Source organism: Bombyx mori, chromosome 21 (assembly GCF_030269925.1).
Source record: "Bombyx mori chromosome 21, ASM3026992v2".
Taxonomy (NCBI): Eukaryota; Metazoa; Arthropoda; class Insecta; order Lepidoptera; family Bombycidae; genus Bombyx; species Bombyx mori.
In genome coordinates, this window is record NC_085127.1 from 15067585 (window position 1) to 15094174 (window position 26590).

At 39.6% G+C, this 26590-nt stretch overlaps 1 non-coding gene and 1 pseudogene across 1 annotated transcript; one reads left to right on the plus strand and one right to left on the minus strand.

The window, feature by feature from the left end:
* Positions 1-2647: 2647 nt before the first annotated feature.
* LOC134200917 (uncharacterized) lies at positions 2648-24810 on the minus strand (annotated as a pseudogene).
* Mir3210 (microRNA mir-3210) lies at positions 22442-22555 on the plus strand. Its single transcript, NR_107494.1, has one exon. It is a non-coding gene; the product is annotated as a microRNA mir-3210 (primary transcript).
* Positions 24811-26590: the final 1780 nt, after the last annotated feature.

Below are 26590 nucleotides of genomic sequence, written 5' to 3' on the forward strand. Positions count from 1 at the left end.
TTTGGTGAGAAGGAAATCGCCGGACTCCCACCCTTCATTGGAGATGGCGGGCCGGGTATGTCGGAGTCATATCGACTAAAACCTCCTGTCGCTCAGCAATCCACGTCCGAGCCTCTCATGAGACAGAACTCTTGAAAAGGCAAAGGGGGGAGAGTGAAGCGTGAAGTGCGGAGCGCATCAGAATCTTTGCCATCACCCTCCCCCTAATAACCTGGGGTAGGCGCAACATGTTTTCTCCTTTCATACTCCTCTATCATATACCATTTCTTTGCTCACTTTCTTCTAACACAAATCGATTTTCACGCAATTCATCCATTTTTTCTTACACTTATTCGACTTAAAAGGTGAACTGAACTAAATACCAAGTTTACTTCACTAAACCACGACAAAGTTGCCGCTTTGCCACTATTTGCTCTAAACAACGACAATTCTGTTATGAACGTGACCATAAACTTGAGCTTTAGAAATATAATTTTCTATCTTATGTGGATTAAATGTGAAAACGGAGGAAGGTGGCTTTATAGTTTGTTAGCTTATTAATAATAGATGTGGATTTGGAATCTATATCACAGCATTGTATTAATTTTTTTTATGGTTTGTAGTGTGGACGAGCTCACAGCCCACCTGGTGTTAAGTGGTTACTGGAGCCCATAGACATCTACAACGTAAATGCGCCACCCACCTTGAGATATAAGTTTTAATGTCTCAAGTATAATTACAACGGCTGCCCCACCCTTCAAACCGAAACGCATTACTGCTTCATGGCAGAAATAGGCAGGGCGGTGGTACCTACCCGCGCGGACTCACAAGAGGTCCAGCTCCAGGTGGTCTGTGAGCTGGTGTCTACCCATATAAGCAATAAAAAAAAACATAATGTCTACATGTTTTCTTTCAAATACTTGAAAGAAAAAAGGCCTGACTACCGTGAATAAACAAAACTGAGATATTTACTTTAACGCTCGACTGCCTTCGAGAACCACGCCGAAAACAAAACTTGCAATATTAAGAAGGCCTCAAAACATCCGATCATGGTTTACAACGTAAGTTTACGGTAGGCGTGCATAAAACTAGTATTGGAACAGATATTGGATATTAGTGAAGATCATATTATCTAGTATTTTTGGAATAGTTTATATTTGTTTGATAGCAGTTTTCTATATTTTTCATTAATATTTTTCTACAGAAGATTATTATTTTCTCCATTGATCTACACATTACCCAAATCAATATTTATAGCTTCATAAATTACTAAGAAAAAATAATTAATAACAACAAACAATAATTCTATTAAAGTTTAATTTAAACATTTCTTAAAATCTTGATTGAAGTCATTCTCTAAAAGATTTGAATCGCAAAACTGAGGAAAAGATTAAGTATTCTACTTCGATTGCGAACATTAAAAATAAACTTTTTAGTTACACTTTAATGTCATGACTCTAGTAGAGCGACAGTATCATTTTGTACGCAACGCGATTTAAAATGCTATCTGTCAATACTAGGTAGTATTTCACAACATTACCGCGTCCAGGGAGTGCCGAAAAGATTAATGATTCCCCACCCTTCTACTCCGCATCAATCACTTAGCCCTTTTGATGTATTATTTACTTGGAGTAAAGTTATTTTTGTGTCCGCTCGAAGCGTCTTTCGACACCATCTGTCATTACAAATCTGAAGGGGTATTCTATGTGTTTGCTCATAGTCTTATAAGGAATAACAGAAAATATTCCTTTTTTGGTGTGAATATGGATACATCGGGAGTTTTATTTTCAGTATGCTGTTAACTTTGTTACTTTTTATATTTTACTAATAAGAGGCCGGTAGAAGAATGGATTCGGGAGGGGCAGTATATCATGAGAATAAGAGAAGATTGTTCGATTGGTTAAGTCTTCAAAATTCCTGTGTGAATTAATGAGTAGATCGTCTACCATACAATGGTCAATTGTAAAAAGAGGCCATCAGCACCGTATTAATATCCGAGATATACTGGCAAGGTTTGCAGCAGAACCCACTACCGCAAATATGCAATTGGACCTGATCACAAATAAAATGCAAAATTAGGGAAGAAGGATAAAGAAAGCCGAATTGCATCCAGCTTATATACATTTACTATTGAAGTTGAGCAGAACTACCTCTCAGTAGCAGCTAGCAGATCCTGTAGATGGTCGGCTCAACTAAAATTTTATTCGGTCTTCGCCAGCTGTATGTGCACTTAATAAAACTTTTTTATGGTTTAGTCTCATCGGCGGCTAAATCATCAGTCGTCTGTGACCACAAAAACTGTAAAGTATTCTAAACATTAGAAATAATACAATGACAATAAAAACACAAGGCTGTAAGGCTACAGTGTAATTTTAATTATAGCTCTAATAAATTTATTTTGATAGCACAACAGCCAAATGTAACGTAACCATGTTAAAGATCCTTTCGCCATAAATTCTTTTGTCGCAGAAGCTAAAAAAAAAACAGTTTCAATTGATGTTGCACCGGGTAATCGGTTTACGACACACGACGCTCCGAGTGCGCGGATAGATTTATCCGGCTCATTTTACCCGGGCGTGCTCTGGTGAACTAGCAGAGTAGAGTTTGGAGACTGAGTTATTGGATTTTAAACTTCAGTACTTCGTTGTTAGTTCGAGGTTTTAATAAGTCATTTGGAAATGTGATGTATCGTTGGTATTGGTTTAGGTTTTGGCTTTTTCAAAATTTCATAATTGTTTTTAGGAATGTTATTTAATAGCTCGTGTTTCCATTCCTTTGGATTAGAGTATTCTAATACCAGTTTGTACGGTATTCCTGTAACTACTTTAGTGGACCATTGGCTCGTCAGCCAATCTAATACAAAAGGGAAAAATTGCATAATATTTTTTACACAAATTGGGAATTACCATCATATAACCTATTACGTGTACAATGCACTAATTATTCTTTTTGCTCCAAAAATCATTCAACAATACTCTTGGACTTAAACGTAGGATGACGTTTTCGATTTCATGATTTTGCAACACGCTGTAGGGTTTTTTTGAGATTAGTGACCTCTTTCTACTAAAGTAATATTAGTAAAAGCTACAAAGTAAGACGATTTGTTTTACTCAACAAGTACGGTCAATGCCATGAGAACTAACGAGTCTATTCTAAGCGAGCTAAGCATCCGAAAAAGGCTCTCTTTCATCTGCCGGAATCGTGTTATGAGCTTCTTCGGACACATCATGCGGTCTCCCAGACATGAATTAGCGAAGCTCATAATTAGGGATCGCATAGAGGGCAAGCGCGCCATGGGCAGAACACCAGCCAGATGGTCAGATCTAGCAAGAGAAGCACTTGGTGGTAGTCTGTACCGTGCGGTTCATGTCACCCATGATCAAACACAGTGGAAGAACGTCACATATGGTCGCGATCCTCAGCAGTGACGGAACAATATAGAAGAACGTTCAATGTTGCTTCCGTTTATTAATTTATTGCTTTGTTAAATATATTCTTTGTAAAATTATTTCTCTCCATATAATATTAAGGATACATGCAATCTACTTATTTATACCGTAATGTTATTCTTCAGTCTAGTTTGATGAGTAGCATAGTATTATAATGGCATTGAGGTTTTGACCTCGTATTTAGTTCGAGGTGCCTATGGGCTGCGATAACCCCTTAAAAATGAATGATCACAAGGTCGCCTTTTTATTTCCTATTTCAAAAAAATATGTAGCGATACCTTAATATCACAATGTAAAATCAAGAGTCAACATAATTTTTTTTACCAAGAGGGCAAGGCTTTATCCGGATAACGGCCGGCAATCCGGGCAATCTGGTCATCCGGGCAGCGTTCATACTGCTCCATTGCCCGGATTTGTTTGTTTACAGGGCAAGCCCAATGACAAACTTTGTCCTTTCAATCGATATCCTTATTGTCAACATGTCTGGAACGTCGTGCACTAATATTGAAATGATTCAAATAACAATAACAGTGTTATTGTTATTTTGACTCGACTGCATGTGAATAAACTGATACAGAGCAGAAAGAACATTTAATTTTAGTCAATAAAATAATTACATAGCATAAGTATTATTCAAACATTTTTTTTCTTTATATGAGAAGCTTTAAAGTAATATCTCATATATATTTTTTTTAAATTACTTCCATATTCTTTATGGTGAAGTTTTTTTATACTCATAATATAAAAAACGCCAACCCTCAAAGTTTTCAAGTTTGTACCTCAAAAGGCTTAGGCTCTGCGTTGATAAATTGATGAGTTAGTCAGAATAAATAACTATTGATTAGATTGTTAGATGACGTTTAAAATGTTTAATGTCGTTTATGAGTCTAGTAGTTGACGAGAGGCGTCGTTTTAACAATAAGCTCTATATAGCTCAGTTATTTATACCCTCGATTGCGCTCTTTAGCCAACCAATACCCTGGGCCAGGAAGGTCAAGTACCTGGGAGTCACTCTGGATGCATCAATGACATTCCACCCGTATATAAAATCAGTCCGCGACAGTACCGCGTTTATTCTCGACAGACTCTACCCCATGATATGTAAGCGGGGTAAAATGTCCCTTCGGAACAAGGTGGCACTTTACAAAACTTGCATAAGCCCCGTCATGACTTACGCGGCTGACACACACATAGACACCCTCCAATCCTACAATCCCGCTTTTTCAAGTTAACTATCGGAGCTCTGCGGTACGTCAAAAGCGTTGACCTACACGACAACTTTGGCCTCTAATTAATCCGGAAACACAAGAAATCGGCGTTAGAACGATACTTCGATTAGGCTATGCGTCATGATAATCACCTTATCTGTGCCGCCGCTGACTACTCCCCGTATCCTGATCACGCAGGAGCAAGTCACCGTCGATGCCCTAGGCACGTCTTTACGGATCCATCAGGCACTAGGAGCAGGCTTAGGGACCCCAGTAACCGTATTCGTTGTACTCAGCAAAAATTTCGACGTGCAACCTAACCTAAACGTCAGCTGAGTTGTCAGTTGAGTTTTTAGGTCTCCATTGGAGGCGTTCGGGCAGCTGTTAGCAAATCCCTCCACTCCTGGCTGAGCCCATGCTCGCCCACCTGTCCTGGTGAAACTGGAAATACCTCCTATCATTCTTAATAAAAAAGCGCAATGATTATGCTATCGTCATTATTATCATCTGAATATATAAATTTACATGATTACTCATGAGCATAAGTAGGTAGCGCCGTCTATCGCAATGTGATTTGAAGTGGCCGTTATCAACGCCGTTGGAACTCCGACCTCATGTGTCAGGGCTGGTGACGATATTCACGTTGTACTATTCTATGGGTTCAAATGACCATTTAACACCAGGTATGTGACCACCAGAGCAGTGACTTCATAATATGTGTCACTTAGCATTTATAACAGCACTGATACATTAATACCTAATTTGCGCAAACCTTGGCCTGATGAATAAGTCTGTTTGCTATGTGCTTAAACCTAAAATAGGTAGAAAATATATTTTAACTATATAAGGGTGCCCTTTTCCACGATTTTTTACTTAATTAAGGCATTTAGTGTGAAGAAGTGAAACTAATTAATCTTAAATTTCTGGTTGTCAATAGCTATCGATCATAGTTTTCATTACCCTTTAAAGGTCGAACTCGATTTGTTTGTTTCCTTCGCACTTGTAGCCAGCCTACTGAACGAGACTATCTGAGGGAATTTTTGGCGGGAAAAAGAAGAGTGAAGTTGTCTGAATTATTTTACTTGTTTATTTAATATTTCCTCAGGGTTAAATTGGTAACATCGGTGGCTTATTAACTTTATAGCATCTGTAAAAGTGCACAGATCTAGGATAATGAAACAAATCCGCTGAACGTAGCTTCTGGGGCTCTTCCAAAAAGCTCACTAAAAAGTTTCAGTAAATAACCACCTTTTAATGAGACTTTATTTCATCCTATCCCACCTCGTTTCATTGAATTTCATCTGATTAAAGTCTCTAATTAATTAAATTCATCTCATTTTGCCTTATATCACTTTTATTACTTACACTTATAAGAAGACGATATAAGACTTGGCTACTAGGTCTCGATACCTATAAAATCTCGATAAAATCTAAAAAATAGGAATATCTGAGTTTTTATTCTAGATTTTCCTTAAATTTCTATATAATATTTTAGATGGGTTTTTTTATTGCTTAGATGGGTGGCCGAGCTCACAGTTCACCTGGTGTTAAGTGGTTACTGGAGCTCATAGACATCTACAACGTAAATGCGCCACCCACCTTGAGATATAAGTTCTAAGATCTCAGTATAGTAAAAAATAATAATTATGATTTAACGAGATCACGAACTACCCTGTGTTAAGTGTTATCAATATCAATTGTATCGAACACTTCTATGCAACTCCACAAATCAGAACTGACAAGTCTAAACATCATCGGTAAAGAAAAAAAATTGATATCAATGACTAAATATCTCGAGATCAGGACTATTACTAACCGCTGCACGTTCAAGTTAAGGGTTCGGCGAATGCTGTTGGAAAAGTTAGCGGAATCGTCATGAACTTGATGAAATTATTTGTTAAGGAAATTTATTAATATATTCCTTTTAATACTGTATAAACTATTATATGTATGTATGTTTGTATATAATATGTATGTATGTATGTATGTATGTATGTATGTGTATGTATATGTATATGTATATGTGATTTTGTATATATGTAGATATACTTTTTTTGTATGTATTTGTTACCTAATATAAATTTCATTGCACCTACCACTATTTACTCTGCACTACCTTTGGTTGACTGGTAGAGAATGCCTTAGGCATTAAGTCCGCCAATGTAAATTTTACATGAAGTGTAATAAATAAATAAATAAATAAATACGCAAAAGGAATGGTACCCTTTTCTTTTCTTCATTTCGCCTCTCGAAGTCCACGGACAGCTTCGAAGTTGTCGTGTGCCCTAGGATGTGGTATCCACTGGATTGGGTTAACAGCTAAGCAGTAGAAATGAACAGGCGCTTTAATCAACCCACACCAACCCACAACACTTCGCACGACCAGTGCCCTAAATAAACAACACGGAGAGCTTCGGTTAAGGGCACGTATGCCTCGGCCTTCTTCAAATTATATTATTTAATACCCTTCAATCAGCTCACCTGATGATGAATGGTCAGAGCCGAGGAATCAAGTATGGATGCTTCAACATCTGTCGGCAATAAAAGTATAGTATCAAGTAGTGTAAGTACTTTTATTTAAATCAGTCAAAACTAGATGCCAAATCAAACTACAGTACGGATATATGTCGAGGCTATCACACGAATGGAATGAGAGTAACAGGAAGACCTCAAATAAACGCATAAAAGCGAAAGTTTACGAAGGTACCTTTTTATCCGCAATCGTATTTTTCAGAATGTCATCTTAACAATTTGCTTGTTTAGCGACCTTCGCACCTGACCTTTATAGGTTCTCAGTAATGGATGTTGACTAAAGGTAGTGCCGTGTCTGAGCAGTGAAAAACATTATTCATTGTCCGCGGATGATAGGTCAAAATATTGTGCAGGCACACCCTACAAACACAAAACACGTTTGAGGCTCTTATTAAATAATAACTCCAAGTGTATTTGCGCGCTTACTAGATGTCTCAAGCACTTTACAAGAATCTATTGCATTTTTAGTAGTTGTTACATATTGTTACATTTGCTTTTCTCAAAAATAAAGCTATCTTCATAAAACTCTTTTTTTATTTTTTTTTATTGCTTAGATGTGTGGACGAGCTCACAGCCCACCTGGTGTTAAGTGGTTACTGGAGCCCATAGACACCTACAACGTAAATGCGCCACACACCTTGAGATATAGTTCTAAGGTCTCAGTATAGTCACAACGGCTGCCCCACCCTTCAAACCGAAACGCATTACTACTTCACGGCAGAAATAGGCAGGGCGGTGGTACCTACCCGTGCGGACTCACCAGGTCCTACCACCAGTAAAACTCTGAATTAAACGCGGCTGTTGAAACCAAATACCCATTGTAAAAAGTGTACAACTTGATACAATTTCATTACAATCAGATGCCTGACACATAAAAGCATCCCGCTCGATCCTCCCGCGCTCGCTAATATCGAAGCATCAGTGTGCCGAATCTCACTGACGGGACACGCGCCGATCGTTATCGCGTCCGTTTATCTTCCACCGGATAAGATCGTTCTAAGCAGTGATATCGAGGCGCTGCTCGGCATGGGGAGCTCTGTCATTCTGGCGGGCGACCTAAATTGTAAACACATCAGGTGGAACTCACACACCACAACCCCGAATGGCAGGCTTGACGCGTTAGTCGATGATCTCGCCTTCGATATCGTCGCTCCGCTAACACCGACTCACTACCCGCTAAATATCGCGCATCGCCCGGATATACTCGACATAGCGTTATTAAAAAACGTAACTCTGAGCTTACACTCGATCGAAGTAGTTTCAGAGTTAGATTCAGACCACCGTCCCGTCGTTATGAAGCTCGGTCGCGCTCCCGACTCCGTTCCCGTCACGAGGACTGTGGTAGATTGGCACACGCTGGGCATCAGCCTGGCTGAATCTGATCCACCATCGCTCCCGTTTAACCCGGACTCTACACCGTCTCCTCAGGATACCGCTGAAGCCATAGACATCTTAACGTCACACATCACCTCAACATTAGATAGATCATCGAAACAAGTTGTAGCGGAGGACTTCCTTCACCGCTTCAAATTGTCCGATGATATTAGGGAACTCCTTAGAGCTAAGAACGCCTCGATACGCGCCTACGACAGGTATCCTACCGCGGAAAATCGTATTCGAATGCGTGCCCTACAACGCGACGTAAAGTCTCGCATCGCCGAAGTCCGAGATGCCAGATGGTCTGATTTCTTAGAAGGACTCGCGCCCTCCCAAAGATCTTACTACCGCTTAGCTCGTACTCTCAAATCGGATACGGTAGTAACTATGCCCCCCCTCGTAGGCCCCTCAGGCCGACTCGCGGCGTTTGATGATGACGAAAAAGCAGAGTTGCTGGCCGATACATTGCAAACCCAGTGCACGCCCAGCACTCAATCCGTGGACCCTGTTCATGTAGAATTAGTAGACAGTGAGGTAGAACGCAGAGTCTCCTTGCCACCCTCGGATGCGTTACCACCCGTCACCCCGCTGGAAGTTAAAGACTTGATCAAAGACCTACGTCCTCGCAAGGCTCCCGGTTCCGACGGTATATCCAACCGCGTTATTAAACTTCTACCCGTCCAACTCATCGTGATGTTGGCATCTATTTTCAATGCCGCTATGGCGAACTGTATCTTTCCCGCGGTGTGGAAAGAAGCGGACGTTATCGGCATACATAAACCCGGTAAACCAAAAAATCATCCGACGAGCTACCGCCCGATTAGCCTCCTCATGTCTCTAGGCAAACTGTATGAGCGTCTGCTCTACAAACGCCTCAGAGACTTCGTCTCATCCAAGGGAATTCTCATCGATGAACAATTCGGATTCCGTACAAATCACTCATGCGTTCAACAGGTGCACCGCCTCACGGAGCACATTCTTGTGGGGCTTAATCGACCAAAACCGTTATACACGGGAGCTCTCTTCTTCGACGTCGCAAAAGCGTTCGACAAAGTCTGGCACAACGGTTTGATTTTCAAACTATTCAACATGGGTGTGCCGGATAGTCTCGTGCTCATCATACGGGACTTCTTGTCGAACCGCTCTTTTCGATATCGAGTCGAGGGAACCCGCTCCTCCCCACGACCTCTCACAGCTGGAGTCCCGCAAGGCTCTGTCCTTTCACCCCTCCTATTTAGCTTATTCGTTAACGATATTCCCCGGTCGCCGCCGACCCATTTAGCTTTATTCGCCGACGACACGACTGTTTACTATTCCAGTAGAAACAAGTCCCTAATCGCGAAGAAGCTTCAGAGCGCAGCCCTAGCCCTAGGACAGTGGTTCCGAAAATGGCGCATAGACATCAACCCAGCGAAAAGTACTGCGGTGCTATTTCAGAGGGGAAGCTCCACACGGATTTCCTCCCGTATTAGGCGGAGGAATCTCACACCCCCGATTACTCTCTTTAGTCAATACATACCCTGGGCCAGAAAGGTCAAGTACCTGGGCGTTACCCTGGATGCATCGATGACATTCCGCCCGCATATAAAATCAGTCCGTGACCGTGCCGCGTTTATTCTCGGTAGACTCTACCCCATGATCTGTAAGCGGAGTAAAATGTCCCTTCGGAACAAGGTGACACTTTACAAAACTTGCATAAGGCCCGTCATGACTTACGCGAGTGTGGTGTTCGCTCACGCGGCCCGCACACACATAGACACCCTTCAATCTCTACAATCCCGCTTTTGCAGGTTAGCCGTCGGAGCTCCGTGGTTCGTGAGGAACGTTGACCTACACGACGACCTGGGCCTCGAATCTATACAGAAATACATGAAGTCAGCGTCGGAACGGTACTTCGATAAGGCTATGCGTCATGATAATCGCCTTATCGTAGCCGCCGCTGACTACTCCCCGAATCCTGATCATGCAGGAGCCAGTCACCGTCGACGCCCTAGACACGTCCTTACGGATCCATCAGATCCAATAACCTTTGCACTAGACGCCTTCAGCTCTAGGAGCAGGCTTAGGGACCTCGGTAACCGTACTCGTCGAACTCGACAAAGAGTTCGCCGTGCAACCTAACCCATGAATCAGCTCGCTGAGTTTCTCGCCGGATCTTCTCAGCTGGTCGCGATTCCGATCCGGTAGTAGATTCATTCGCGAAGCAGCTACTCTTGAGTTGTTAGGTCTCCTTTGGAGGCGCTCGGGCAGCTGTTAGCAAATCCCACCCCTCCTGGCTGAGCCTTTGCTCGCCCACCTGTCCTGGTGAAACTGGAAAGGCCTCCGGGCCACCAGTAATCCTTCAATCATAAAAAAAAAAAAACATAAAAGCAAAAGGAACAAGAAATGAAGTGTTATTCTTCAAACGAGATTCAAGAAGAGCTCTCCGTAGTAAGTATGAGCCTCGCTGTACCTCTCACACTGCTTATGTCCATGAGTAACGGCGATCACTTACCGTCACAGGGACCACGTGGGTTGCTGTCTTAGTCAATAAATGAATTTATTAAAATAATCGCTAGACTTCACGAGTCCTTAATGTGAGTGACACAAATATTTTTTTGGTTTTTTATGGTTTTTCTGGGTATACGTCAGCTACCACGCGCATTAGTGAAAACCGGGCGTGTATTAATTGCTCGTATTTTTTAAAATAATAAAAATAATAATGAATATTCACGTCTAAGCAAACAAACTTGAGTCTCCTCAGCAGCTACTGGAGCCCTAACGTCGACTCACACTCCAAATGCAAAAAATAAATTAATCTATCTATCATCTCCACAACCCTTTGCACCCTTCACTAAGGGATCGCTACAAACAACACCCTCCTTATTCTGGCACTTGAAATACACTCTTCGCCGTATTTGTGTTTCGGATAAAACTTAGTCAGGGGTGCGTTTACGTGTGGGGTAGATCAAAAGCATCCGCGAAATAAATATGTATTTATACGACGGGGAGAAATTTGTTATTGCTTTTGATAGATGAATGGTGTCTACGCCCCGAACGGTTACCGCACTCCAAAGACATCACGACGTGAATGCTTAGTTTCATATATGAAAGTCGAAATCTATAACGACTGCCCACTCTTCAAACAGAAACATACATTTGACTGTTTCAAAATCTAATATATTGATTTACTTCCCATTGATATCTCTGTATAGTTTGTGTAGCGTTTAGAAGGTTAGCATCGCCATCAATTTGTATGTTCGTACAATGGCTTTAATATTGATATGACGGCGTCATGGCTGGCTAAGTGGCAGCTCCGTCATCAGTTGTATTCAGTGGAACCATGTTAGTTGTAGTAAGGGACAATGACCTTTTCATCATCATCATCAGCCTTTATCTGCCCACTACTGGACATAGGCCTTCCCCAATGCCTTCCACATAATGCGATCCTCCGCCTTCCGCATCCAACGACTTCCCGCCGTGCGCACTAAGTCGTCAGTCCACCTGGTTGGAGGACGCCCCACGCTCCTGGTACCTATCTGTGACCTCCATTCGAGGACTTTCCTCCCCCACCTGGCGTCGCTGGCTCGACAGATGTGACCGGCCCATTGCCACTTCAGCCTGCTAATTTTGAGAGCTATGTCGTCGACTTTAGTTCTCCGTCGAATTTCTTCGTTCCGGATTTTGTCGTTTAGAGAAATACCGAGCATAGCTCTCTCCATCGCCCGCTGTGCGACTCTTAACTTATGGGCTAGCCCTGCCATCAGTGTCCAGGTTTCCGTGCCGTAGGTCATCGCGGGGAGAACGCACTGGTTAAAGACTTTTGCCTTCAGGCATTGAGGAATTTGCGAGGTGAGGATTGCACGGAATTTCCCAAATGCCGTCCAACCCAGTCGTATGCGTCTCTCAATCTCTGTATGAAACTACCCCAGTCAAGCTGGATAGCCTGACCGAGGTAGACAAAGTCTTTTACCTGTTCAATGACTGCATTCGAGATGGTAACTTGGCCCGGGACGATTTCATCATTGAACATGACTTTCGTCTTGTCAAGGTTCATCTGCAGTCCCACGCATCGGGAAGCAGCACTGAGATCGTTGAGCGTACGACTGAGGTCCTCCAGCGATTCCGACATTAAGACTATGTCATCGGCAAATCGAAGGTGTGACATGTACTCTCCGTTGACGTTGATTCCACATGTTTTCCAGTCCAGCGTCTTGAAGACATCTTCAAGTGCAGCAGTGAACAGTTTCAGAGATATAACATCTCCCTGTCGGACACCCCGCTGCAGCTTGATAGGTCTAGACTGGCAATCCTGGATTTGTACGGTCATCGTCGCGGCTTCGTATAGACTATTCAACACCTCGATATGTGATAATGACCTTTTAAACTATTATTATTTCAGGTCACATCACGGCGCTTACCCTGTATGTATTTGATTGTAGTTAAAACAGCCTTTTATCGCATAAAAAACAATGACAACAATGTTTTTATACCTATTATAATAGGTCTTAACCCGTGAAGTTGCTATTTCACAATACTGCCAATTTAAAACGTAATTTATGTGTGGCTGGCAACAAAATTTATATTCAAATCATTTTATTTTAGAAATGACGGCTCATACACAACATTAATGACGTGCATGGAGTGAGCACTATAAAAACGAACCTACGACTCGTTGTTGGTTCGAACGCTTCCGACATGTAAATTTTGTTCGCGAAATAAACTTAGTTAGTGTGTGCCGCATGAACTGAACAGTCACATAATATGCCTTGCGTTGCTTAACAGACACAGAATCGAAGGGATTTTAAGCCACACTGTCAATTGCGATGAAAAATAGATTATCTACCCTAATATATAAATCTACAGTGGTTTTTACGGATGTTCCGTTATAGCTACTGAACCGTACATCCGATTGACATGAAATTTGGTATCCATGTAGAAAATACATGTACTTAATGGATAGGCTAATATTTATATGAGTGTTGGACTCCCTACACCAGTTGCGGGGGCGTTAATAATGAGAATCTTTGTGGGGGTGAGAAATAATAATGTTAATTTTAAAGGCCCAACTAAGCGGACGGGTACAACTAGTTTTTGATAAGCCTAAGCGGTCATCGTGTTGGTTCGACCTTAGTTCAGCACCTAGGCTATATTCAAGCAAAAACTTAGCTCAAAAAATGTTAGTCTCTGTTTGATGGTCTAGTGCCGATATAATTCATCAGAGCTTCTTACAAAATAGTACCAGCATTACTGTGTATGTGTACTATAAGACACTGGACAAAATGATGGAGAAGCTTGCTAGTTTCTGGTAGCCATGGTTAATTCTGTGTTCCGTTTCTCCTACACGTTACGCTCAACCTCATACGGCACACCGGTCGCTTAGCTACAAAAGCTTGAGTTGGAAGTTTTGCGTCGTCCACCGTACTCAACAGACCTTGCATCAATAAGCCTCTACTTTTTCCAAAGTTTGGGCAGCTTTTGACGGGGATTGAATTCAATACCCAAGATGCAGTACAAAAAGTTTTTAAAGAGTTTGTTGACTCCAATGCACCTGACCTCTTCAAGAAGGAATTGAAAAATTATCACTGCGCCAGCAGAGTTACATTGATACCATAGATGGATATTTGGATTGATAGAAATATTTATTATTTATTAAAAAGTGACTATAATGTTCTGTATACTAAACGGCAAAGGTAAGGTCTGTGTAGGTAAAGCCCTAATGTTATATTAATCATTATCTACGACATATTTACTCTGCTACCCTTGTATCTTTAAAATATACCACAAAAAAAAAACAGCCCAAAGGTTCTCATCGAAAGATAGAGTATTAGCAGCTATTTCAAGGTAGTTAAGCGATAGATCTCACCCGCTTCCTAAGACGCATAATTGTCGTTATGGTATTGCTATTCCCGTTAGTTATATAGGACAAGTTAGTTTTCCCTTCTTCGTTAAAAAAAAAGGCGTAAACAGCATCGTTCATTTTCGTCGGCCGCCAGTGTAAGCTAATAAAATACCTATCAACATCGATACACAAGAAATATCGGCTGGCACAAATCGTGATCGGCAAACAGGACAAATAATCAGAACGAGTGTAAATATTGTATTTGCACTGTTTGGATCACTTCGACGAGTGTGCGACGGATCTGATCATATCGCGTTTCTATAATGAGACATTCATGATGCTTTGTTTGCTTAGGGTGCGAAGAGATAATTAGGCTGCAGTGTTATTGCGAGAAATTAGCGAATTTAACTGTTTATTGACGTTTCTGAGCAGACTAATGCGTGGTCCAACATTGGAACTTATTCATGGATAAATTAGATTTCAAGTATGTTAGTATCGATGCGTTTTGAACTATTTATTTATTTATTGAGACATACCAACAGCAATACACACAAAACATTCAAGCTTAAAATTAACATGTACAAAATTAAGTTCTGGTATGTAAGCCAGTTACTGGCATGTACAGCAATCTATCAACATCTATCAAGGATGATCATGCTTAGCTTATTAAGACGTGGATACGGTATTTTAGCCCACAAAGACCTGGCGTATTTAATTTGATATTGAAATTAACGGCTTGTGAGTTATAACTTACATTGTAATATTGTAATATCGCAAAATCGCTGACAGATATAATATTTGCTTGCAGTAGATTGTATTTTTTGTCTTAAAACTAGTCTCATTTCAACTTTTATATTGTAGTAGGGAATGAACTGTGATCTCTACATGCTGAGTCTAGACCTTAATAGTTCGAACTGAAAACTTTTATTAAAGACTATTTCATTATATGATGAGAGTATACTATGGACCTTATTATTTCTGAGAAGAAATTTATAGAAGTTGTCTAAAAGCGATAAAAAAATATGACATGAAGTCGTTGTAAAATTTCAAGTGATGAAACTATACCGGCATTGGAATCGTGAATTAGGAATAAATTCTGTGATGCAATAATAGCGTCCTGTTATAAAATCCACCAAAAACATAATTTGTATTTGTTTATTGGGTAAAGCAGTGAACAATTAGAAGATCCGTCCAGTGTTATATGGTCTCTGTGCCCATAGACATTATTACTAACGTGTAAGTCACCACCCACCTTGGGATATGTGGTCTAAGTCTCAATTGTTTGGTATATGGCTGTCTCACTATGCAAATCAGAACGCATTATTGCTTCGTGGCAAAAACTTGGTAACCACTTAACGCAGACTAGGACGTGAGCTCGTGACCCATCTGAGAAAAAATAAACGATTATGAGGTCATCATACTGGTTATCTTGTGAATCTGCACGTGTAAGTACCACCACCAGTTTGGAAGGTGGGGCAGTCATTGTACTGTAAAAACTGAAACTCTAGAACTTCGATCTCAAGGTAGGTGGTGACATTTACGTTGTAGATGTCTATGGGCTCCGCTAACCACCTACCACCAGATGGGCCATGAAATCGTCCACCCACCTAAGCAATAAAAAAAAAAACTATATCGAAGATAGCAGCTACCCAGCAGGAACGGCTCTTGCAATCTGCTGCAATGCTGTCACCCAGTTCTAAATCTTATACATACAAGCCCTGCTACGAAATTAACTTTTTATTTTATCGCCTAATTTAGTGTCAGGCACTATCTAAGTATTTACATTGTACTCGGAGTAGTGGATTGGCTCTCGTTGAAAGCTCGTAAAAGCTTGACCTTTTTCAGTAAAGCTCTTTTCACACGTGAGCATTATCATAACGACTTTTTTACTGCCGCTTATTTGAAGGCGCCGAAATATTATTATGATGAAAAGAAAATTGAAGAAGTTTTTGATTGTTTTAATTTTCCTTTAATCAAAAGCTTTTGAACTTTTGTGACGCGTATTTGTTTACTTTGCTTAGTGTTTTATACTGAGCGAGTAAACAGGCTTATCAGTGAGCTCAACAATTTCTTTAGCGCAGTAATCGGTGAGACGTGGTCAAATCTTCCGATATTAGGTCCCATAGAAGTGTCTGCTGCATAGCGTAAAGCATTCTAATCCGTCCACCTATCTAAGCTACAAAAAAAAAATGCACTTTATTTATTTTTCAAAATTTATCTAAAGTATGTCTCAAAAAAACAACTCTAGTTAAACATGCTTGATATAATAAAAAAAATATTTCTTTACCTCTGGAGTCGCATGATTATTTTTTTCTTGTTCAACTATAACTTTTTATAAGACAGTACAGATCTTTCGTGAATAACAGTAATTGAAACAGATTGAAAAATCGCAGTGTTTTGAGTAACAGCTCTTAAAGCCCAACCGCGGCTGCGTTACACAATTAAGATTCTCCTCGTTCAACAAACAATGCATAAAACGTAACGTAAACTTAAACGTGAACGTGATTCAGTCGCAGTAAATAATGTTTCCGAACACTGGGCACGCGCCAAACAATACGGTCTAGGAGCTGGGAGATGAAGATCATGCTATATTACGGTCAGCCTCTACTAACTAATAAAAGTATTTTTTTTTATTTATTGCTTAGATGGGTGGACGAGCTCACAGCCCACCTGGTGTTAAGTGGTTACTGGAGCCCATAGACATCAACATCTACATACTAATATATAAATCTACAGTGGTTTTTACCGATGTTTCGTTATAACTACTGAACCATGCATCCGATTGACTTGAAACTTCGTATCCATATAGAAAATACATGTACTCAATGGATAGGCTATTTATATGAGTGTTGGATTCTCTACATCAGTTGCGGAGGCGTTAATGATTAGAATCTTTGTGGGGTGAGAAATAATAATATTAATTTTAAATGCCCAGCGAAGCGGACGGGTACAGCTAGTTTATTTATAAAATCCTAGTGATTTCAAAATATCTCCTGAACTCCATTAGCTGTTCAGTGAAGCATGCAGCATAAGCTCAGTTATGGACGGGCATCAAAAAGCCCATAGTAATTACCACAAGCATAGATTTAGATCCATCGTCCTACTGAAGGATTAAGTAAATTGATATGACACATTCAAGTAACCGTACGCTGTGAGCACTTCCACTTCTGAAATTCTATTGCAGTCATGTTCGGGAGCTTGTATGCAGTTGAATTAATAAAGCACTCACGTTCTTTTTATTTAAGGGGATCAATTACTTTCAATTATTTTTAATATATTACTTTGATCGTCGCACCTACCTCCTGAACTGACTCCTTTGAAGTCCTACAAAGGAGTTGAGAACGAACGCTTAACGATTTCTTTGTAGTTTTAATTTCGAACAAAAGATAAAACTCGATTAGAACTCTTTGAAGGGCTTACAAACTTCAGGTTTTCAATTTATACTTTATTTAGAACTTGGAGCTATGTTTGTTACGTTATGGATGTTGGTGCTTTCGGGGCCCAATAGATAAAACATTTCATCACTACATAGTCACTTTCTGTCCCTGTGCTTAAATCTTTAAAACTACGCAACAGATTTTTATGCGGCTTTTTTTTAATAAATAGAGTGTTTGAAGAGGAAGGTTTATAAAATATGTATAATAACATCCTTGCAATAGTGGAGAAATCAATAATAAATTATAGTTTCCGAAGCGAAGCGAGGGCGGGTCGCTAGTATTCTAATAAAACTATGTCCATCATAACGCGTGTTCCTTTCTTGGCGCGAATAATTGTAAGTTGGGGTTTGATTAGCTAAAAAAGCTTTTTTTTCGAACACACAGAAATTCCTGTTGTTTCTTACATTATGTAGATATAAGTAACTGACGGCCTATCTGATGTTTAGTGATTATCGTAGCCCATAAATATCACAATGGGCATGTTGACACTCTTGTTAATAAAAGACGAAGTTACAGTTGTGTTGTATTATATTACGGCTGCCTTATCTTTCAAACTCGAAGGTATAAAAGCTTCGCGGCAATAATAAGCAGAATAGAACCCGCGGCCCTAACATTGTACGCTCAAGCAACGCATAAAATTTTGTTTGAAAAGGGGCGACATTTTTTTAATTTAGATATTTAGGGATATCTTTAAAAGTGAATGTAATTTGAACATTTTGAACTCACTGCTTATATTGACATTTATGTAAAATCATGAACTAAATTATACAACAGATTTTTCAACAAAAAAGAATTAAACAACGCTCTCTTCGTACAATTTGTCATAAGTTTCATAAAGTTATTCCAAGTGAATCGTAGCGATGCGAGTCGAGTGTAAATATGCAATGTAATGAGAGTTAAAAAAACTCCGAGTGCTCTCCCGCGGGAGACATAAGTTTAGCCGGGCCGGAACATCGAGGTAGGATATGTGTATGAGGTGGCACCTTCAGTATTTTCTTTAAACGACAATCTTAATTTCAATAATAGTGTCAGTAAGTGCTCACGATCAAAATCATTACTATCTCATTCATTACGTGATGATTACTGTATCATGAGCTGACGAATAATGGGCGATCGGCGCCAGGAAATTTCTAGAAGATATTCGGTGCGCGAGATTAATTGTAATGTATTATTACTCATTAAAGCATGTAATTGACTTTCAGTATTAAAACAGATTACCTGTAACTGTTTTCTATTTCATTCAACAAATTATTCGCTATAAGTGTTCACTTGATTGAATTTTCCTTTAACTAATTTACTTTTCCGTATTTACTCATTTAATATTTTAAAGAATAACACTCACTATTTATAATTTTTAAAAGGTAATGCAATAATGGATTAATATAATAAACAATGCAATATATTATATCTAACGTCAGTGAGAAAAAATCCAGGACGAAACTCTATATAGAGTAACTCTACATGTATACGCGTCTCTACAATTTATTGCGTTCCTGATAGAGCAACGCTTTGTGTCTCCGAGAGAAGTGTTTTCGGGAATTCATTCAATAAGATTTTTAGTTTTTTTTTGACATAAACGGATAGGATTACTAGCTCCTTTGGGAAAGTCTACATATCGCGCGACACATAACGCAAGCATATTTTTTACTGTGAGACTTCAGTATTCATGCCATAATGCAGCCTACTAAAGTGGCATATATATAGCAATCTTATCAGGACCATATATATGTGTACATATGTATTTGGAAGCATCACTATTAAATATAAAAGCGTTGAGATAACTACATAAGTCATATTTACACTAATAATTCTGATTTTGAAAGCGTGCAGAATAATTAAATTGAAAGCAAAATTTTACAAGAGCATTTTTGTCAAAGATAGCAATACAGTCTCATTACTAATGTAAAATTAATTTACTACTTAAAAATATAACCCAAACTTTTTGAAATCAAAAATGTCGCAGACCTTGATCCGGGAGGTCGAAATCCCTCACAAAGAAATAAGCCATCAATAACATAAAAAGTGGAAAGGAGCACGACTCTATGTAGTCTACAAGACATTTAAAATATTGTTTGATTAGTTAAATATAAAATTCGAATCTATAGACGTTGTTAAGGACTAATTTGAAACTATTGTTTTGTTTGTCAATCCCTAAATCGCTTTGTTCTTAGGGGTACCTCTTCCTGATTTTATACATTAAAAATTCTCACCAAGCTTTAATATGTTACTAGTATACAAAAAACGAATTGAACTCCTCCAGTATTAAGTATTATATCTCTGTTTTCCATGAAACCCGGTCCGTATATTTTTAAAGTTATTTATGCTGTGTCCGATACTAAAGCGATACCGCTTTTATTGGCAATGTGTGTCGGGATGCTGTGTGCCGATGTTTTCCTTTTTATCTAATCTTCGAAGCTTAAGATTCCATTAACTGATTGCTTTTATATGTTTCAATTTATATTGTTCTGAGTTTATGTAGAGCCAGAATAAACTGAAATAAATATTTTATGGTTTTTGTATTCCAAATGAAGCGATAGCACATCTATTGCGATCTGTGCTGGAAGTCTGACTCTACAAAAATTTTGTTCCAATTTACTTAGCATAATAGTACGAACTGTCTCGCTGTTTGTCTGGTGTCAATGGTTATCGGGGCTTGTTAACATCACAACGTGAATCTATGATGATAATTGAGACCGAAATCTAAAATGTCTCTAATAAAAAAATATCCACATTACTATTTTACAGTCGATATATTATGTACATATTTCGCAAACTTAAATATAGGCGACTACCAAGTGAAGTCATACTTGTCTCAGAAGATCGACTACGAGTGAACATAAAGGTGAAGCATGATCTGCTAATATGACTTTGCTCTCAAGATCAACTGTTCCAGCTCCAAACCCGTTGCAAAGGTAAGTAGTATGTGTCTTTTTATCACCCTTTCTCTGTGGTACGATATTCACTTTACTTTTCCGTCAACTGGCTCCCTTGTAGTATAGATGGCGGTTAGCAATCTCAGGGGAAATCATTAAATAAACCTTTATCTTCAATTTTAATATTTTAACATAATAATTGAAGGTAAGAAGATAAATTCTATCTTAAATAGTAAATTTTTAATGATAGCCAGAAAAAAGATAAAAAAAATCACTGTAGTAAGTTAGCAAAAGAAGCATAAATCTTATAAATCATAACAAAAATAAACAGTCCAAAACTTTGAAAAAACTTTAGTCAAACGCTCTCACTGAACGCGAAAAGCGAAAAGAACTACGAAAGTTCTATAAAAGTTTAAAATTTGACATCATTGTCTTGGATATAAAAGCATTATTCATTCAATGTGCAGTGACGCTCCGAGGTGACAACGAGGCGACTTGTACGTGACGTGGCCACGAAGCGGTGCCGACTAACGGATTTCCCTACGCTACTTGGTGAACGAAAACGATTGCAGTTCAAGTTGTATCAAAGATTAAGTTGTTCTATTATTGACTATAATTATCTTGACGTTGGCTACGATCGACGGCTGTTCGGTTAATATCACGCATCAACCGGATATACTTGATATGGTACTACCAAAAACGTGAATCTACACGTGTGTTCTATCGAGTTAGTGTCAGGTTTAGACCCAGACTACCGATATGTTGTTATGCAACTTGGTCGCGTTCCCAACTCCTAGCTCGTCACAAGTCATCACCATCACTGTCTTTTAGTCCAACTCTACCCCGTCTACACAGTATACCGCTCAGACATCGTAACGGCTCACATCTTCTCTGAAATACGTAGATCATTAAAGCAAAATGTTGCGGGGACTTACTTCACTGTCTTAAATTGCCAGATTATGTTATAAAACTACTTAGACCATTAACGCTTCGATCCAGGCTTATTATAGGTAGACAACGAAACAAATTGAGTTCATGTGGGGCCCTACAATGCGATATGTAATATCGCCAGTATACCAGAGCCAGAAACCTGAACCAAGATTCACAACCTCTTAAGGCACCCGGCTCCGACATGATAACCTAACGTGTCATCGTGATGTTGGCACCTACACCATTCAATGCCGCACAATAACCAACTTAATCATTCCCGCGATGTGGAAAAAATAGATGCTATTTGCATATAAAAGCCCAGTATATGTAAAGACCACGCAGCTAGCTATCGCCCGATTAGTTTCTACATGTCTGTAGGAAAGCTTTACAAGCGTCTGATCCATACCCTGGACATAAAAGATCAGTTATTTGGGTGTCATCCTAGTTCCGCAAGTTTCCACGACCGCACTGCGTTTATACTCGGCAAACTTGACCCCATACTCTGAATCTGATCAGACAAACGCTCTTCAATACCTTTTGTCTTCTTTTGGCAGGATAGCTGTCAACGACAGATTGGTACTTTGAAAATAATCCGCTAATTGTGGCCGCTATTGATTGTAGTCACTGTCGACACCCTGCACAAATCCTTACAGATTTAGTCGATATACTACCTACAACTAGCACTATTACATCCACTAACTATCATACAGCTACTAGACGCCTACAGCTATAGCACTAGGTACCCGTACTTGTCGAAAAGTTTGACGTGAAACCTAAGCCCTAACATTAGCCCGCCTAGTTTCTGGCCAGATTTTCGGTGAATGCATTCCGCGAAGTGGCTGCTCTTGAACTGTTAGGGTTGCATCAGAGGCGCTTGGGCAACTATCAGGAAATTCACTCACTCCTCCTGACTAAGCCCCTGCTCACCCACCTGTCTTGGAGATGCCGAAAAATCCTGCAAGTTATCTATGTATATAAAAATGAATTGCTGTTCGTTAGTCTCGCTAAAACTCGAGAACGGCTGGACCGATTTAGCTAATTTTGGTCTTGAATCACTTGTGGAAGTCCAGAGAAGGTTATAAGTTTATTTTATACAAAAGTTTGGGTCTTTTATTTATCGATTGAGGCACTACAAAGTCTGCTGGGTCAGCTAGTAAGTAATATAATAGGCAAAAAATAAAAACTTTCATGGAGTCATGATTTGAAGTTTGTCAAATTTCGAATGTTTTTTTCGTTGCACTTTTTTTCATATTGAAAAAGTAGTGTATAAATAATTTACAATAAACAGTGATTAATTTTCCCCCAGCCTGTTAATTACGTCCAGCCGAACATTTAACAGTTTGTAAACACATTAATCCACTAGCGGTGTTGTTGTCCGACGACCGCAGCGTCGCCGCACCGGCTCGTGGACGCAGACGCACCGGCTTTAACGCGATTCCACGATTAATGATATTTCGTGGTAAGCTGTTACATGATTATAGTTTGATTTTTTTGTTGGTTTAGTTGATCGGGCGACTTCCCAGCACTAATGGTTTTAAGTTATTATCGGATTCTACTAATATTTGGTTCTGTTATAATAATATTTTATCCTGATGGTAGGACGTTTTGTGAGTCCGCACGGGTAGGTACCACCGCCCTGCCTATTTCTGCCGTGAAGCAGTAATGCGTTTCGGTTTGAAGGGCAGGCTGCCGTCGTAACTATACTGAGACCTTAGAACTCAATGGCGGCGTTTACGTTGTAGATGTCTATGGGCTCCGGTAACCATTTAACACCAGGTGGGCCGTGAGCTCGTCCACCCACCTAAGTAATGAAAAATAAAAAAGGGAACGCCACGATCTTATCTATTGGATAATCGGATACATTAATATACCGATATACTCAATTTTAGCACAACGCTTGTCCCAGCCGTCAACTGGAGCACAATGCGGCTACTGACCAATGTACCGACCGCCTTCTGGAGCACTAACGGGATTCCTCTCGATCCACTAACGGTGCTTTTAGGTACCTCAAGCTCCAGTCATCGTTCTCGTCGAACCCATCGCTAGCGACGAAGGGCTCGACGAGTAAATTAACCCTCAGACACAGCCCACTGAATTTCTCGCCGGGTCTTCTCAGTGGGCGCGTGTCCGATACGGCGGTAGATTCTGCGAAGCACGGTTCTTGCTAGGGTTCGTATTAGCAACGTCGTCAGGTTTGAGCCCCGTGAGCTCACCTACTAGTTAAGGTTACGCTGATATAGCCTCTCAAGGCTATCAGCTTAGGTAGGAAAAAAAAGAGCACTAACGCTTGACAGTGATCCTGTTACGACTAGAATCAATTAAGCTATCGACCCCCACAGAAAGGTATCATCGTTCAGCGTATTTCTGCCACGAATCAATCGCGTGTTCCTGTTTAATGAATATGCCAACCGCTGTTTTCAAGCAATTAAGTTTTCAAGCTAATATTAACTCATGCTCACTCGCGGACTCTTATTAACAGACATACCGTCTGCCTGCCAACGAATACTATAACCAAGTGAAAAAAGGAAAAGGCAGTGAAGTTAGTAAACAAGCCGACATAACGTCAGCGGATCGGGCGGACAAGTTTGAAACAAACAAAACATATTTGCAGTTAGCCTAAACAACGCGAACCGTAACGTAAGCGTTACGTAAACAGTAAACGTAATTACGGCCGGCTCTCGACCCACGTAACACTTGCTAACAAACTTACTACAAATTGTCCTGTTACGTTACGTTTACGTCACGTCTCTTGACGTGATCGTGTTTATCACGATGCCGCGATGTGCGAATTGTCTTTACGGGCGCCTTTGTCGGCCGGGAATCTTTTTATAGTCGGCTTCTGTTGTGACGATAAATACGACTGGTCGACCTGTACAATACGACACGGGATATTCCGATATGTTGTACTTGGAAATTATTAATAGAATTTTCGCGACTTAAGACTTTTCAACATATAACATTGGAAGGTGTTGTCCTTTGCTAAGATACATAGTTAGTGATTATAGCTTCTTTTATACAGGCTTGACTTACCACTATCTTTCGGTGTTCTTCTCTTGTCCTCATTTCTTTCAGTACTGTGACATAGGAGAAAATCTTAGTGGGTGTTTGTTTGTTCATATTAGGTCTTTGAGAGGTGAAATTGCTCAGAAGAAGGACGGTCCAGATGTTATTGTTCGGAGCTTGTATAGTATATGCAAAACTCATGTTGGAAATGTTGTTGGCAAGATTCAGGCTTCTGTCAAATATTTATGTTTTATTAAATATGACACATGACTTTCCATAATATGAAGTTGTCGTTGAAACGTAATTTTTATATGACTGCTAATAAATTGTAAATTCAAATTAAAAATAAAATATGGAATTCTATTTTTAAAGTTCGGTAATTTGTCTATTGATTAGTGCTTTGCTATCAATACATTTGTATCTTCGTCATCAATATAAACACGATAAAAATATGAGTAATTATGGAATATGTATTGCGGTGAAAAATCTTTTATTTTTAAAAATCATTGTGTTGCTGGACCCTGGTTCGGTTTCTAGGCAATACTCCAAGTGAAAACTTAGCCCTAAAAGTCAAGGTCAGTATTAGTGATCTAGTGTCGTCCGTGATGAATATAATACAATACAATTCTTACCAAATGATGCCGATATTACTGCGGATGTGTACTGTAAGGAACTGGACATAACGTTGAAGAAGCTCGTGAATCTGCGACTAGTTTTGGTTAACTGCTCGTCCCCGCTGCTCTTAGTCGACCAGAATCGACCTCATACGTTATGCTGTTGTTATGTTCTTTAAGCTACAAAAGCTTCAGTTAGTTTTGAAGTTGTACGTTACCCATCGTACTCATCAGACCTTGCACCGACAGACTTCTACTTTTTCCAAAGTTTGGACAACTTCTTGGCAGAGGAAAAATTCAATACTCGAGAGACAGTGCAAAATGTCTTTCAAGACTATTTGGCTTTGTGGCTTTATAGAAATAAAAAATATTTTTATAAATTAGTTTTACTTCACGGCAATTTTGTAGCTAAAGAAGAAGAAGATATGTTCGATAATTATAGGGAATAATAGTAACTGAATATAATTTTTTTTACTGGTGGTAGGACCTGTTGTGAGTCCGCACGTGTAGGTACCGCCACCCTGCCTATTTCTGTCGTAAAGCAGTAATACGTTTCGGTTTGAAGGGTGGGGCAGCCGTTGTAACTATACTGAGACCTTAGAGCTTATATCTCAAGGTGGATGGGGCATTTACGTTGTACATGTCTATGGGTTCTATTAACCACTTAACATCTGGTGGGCTCTGAGCTCGTCCACCCATCCAAGCAAAAAGAAGAAAAAAAACATATTATGATTGTCGTTTGGCGTACGAATGCTCGGTGAAAGGATTAAATATGTGACTTGGCTGTGTGGTGTCGGGCTAGAATACCACCACTCATCTCTTCTCGTCGGTATCATGAAAAGTTACTCAGGGATTCACCGGAGAACGCTCAATAGGGTCTTCTGCGTATTGCGCCATCATAGTACTATAGATAACTAGTATTTACGACTGCGCATATTACTAAATCCACACGAGAACCAATATTATATTTTACCTGCTTCTGCTTCGAAGCAATCATGCATTCCAGTTCTACGACAATTATATACAGAATAACCAAAACTGAGCCAACGGCTTAAGATGAGTTGTGATGTCTACATCCTCTGGTAATCACTTAGCACACTAGGTGGGCCGTGAGTTAGTTAGTTAGCATCTAATGTAGTAATAGATAATAGTTTTGAAAAAACTAACAAAATACGCTTTTATAGAAAATCTAACAAAAAAATAGAAAATAAATTTTAATAAATTTCAATTGAAAACAGGGTAAGATAAAATGATTTTATTTTAATAAAACGTGAGGTGCATGGTATCAGTAGTAATAAATATTTTATGAACAAATATAGGTAGAAGGGTTATTTTGATAATATCCTGAAAAGCCATCGTTTGGAACC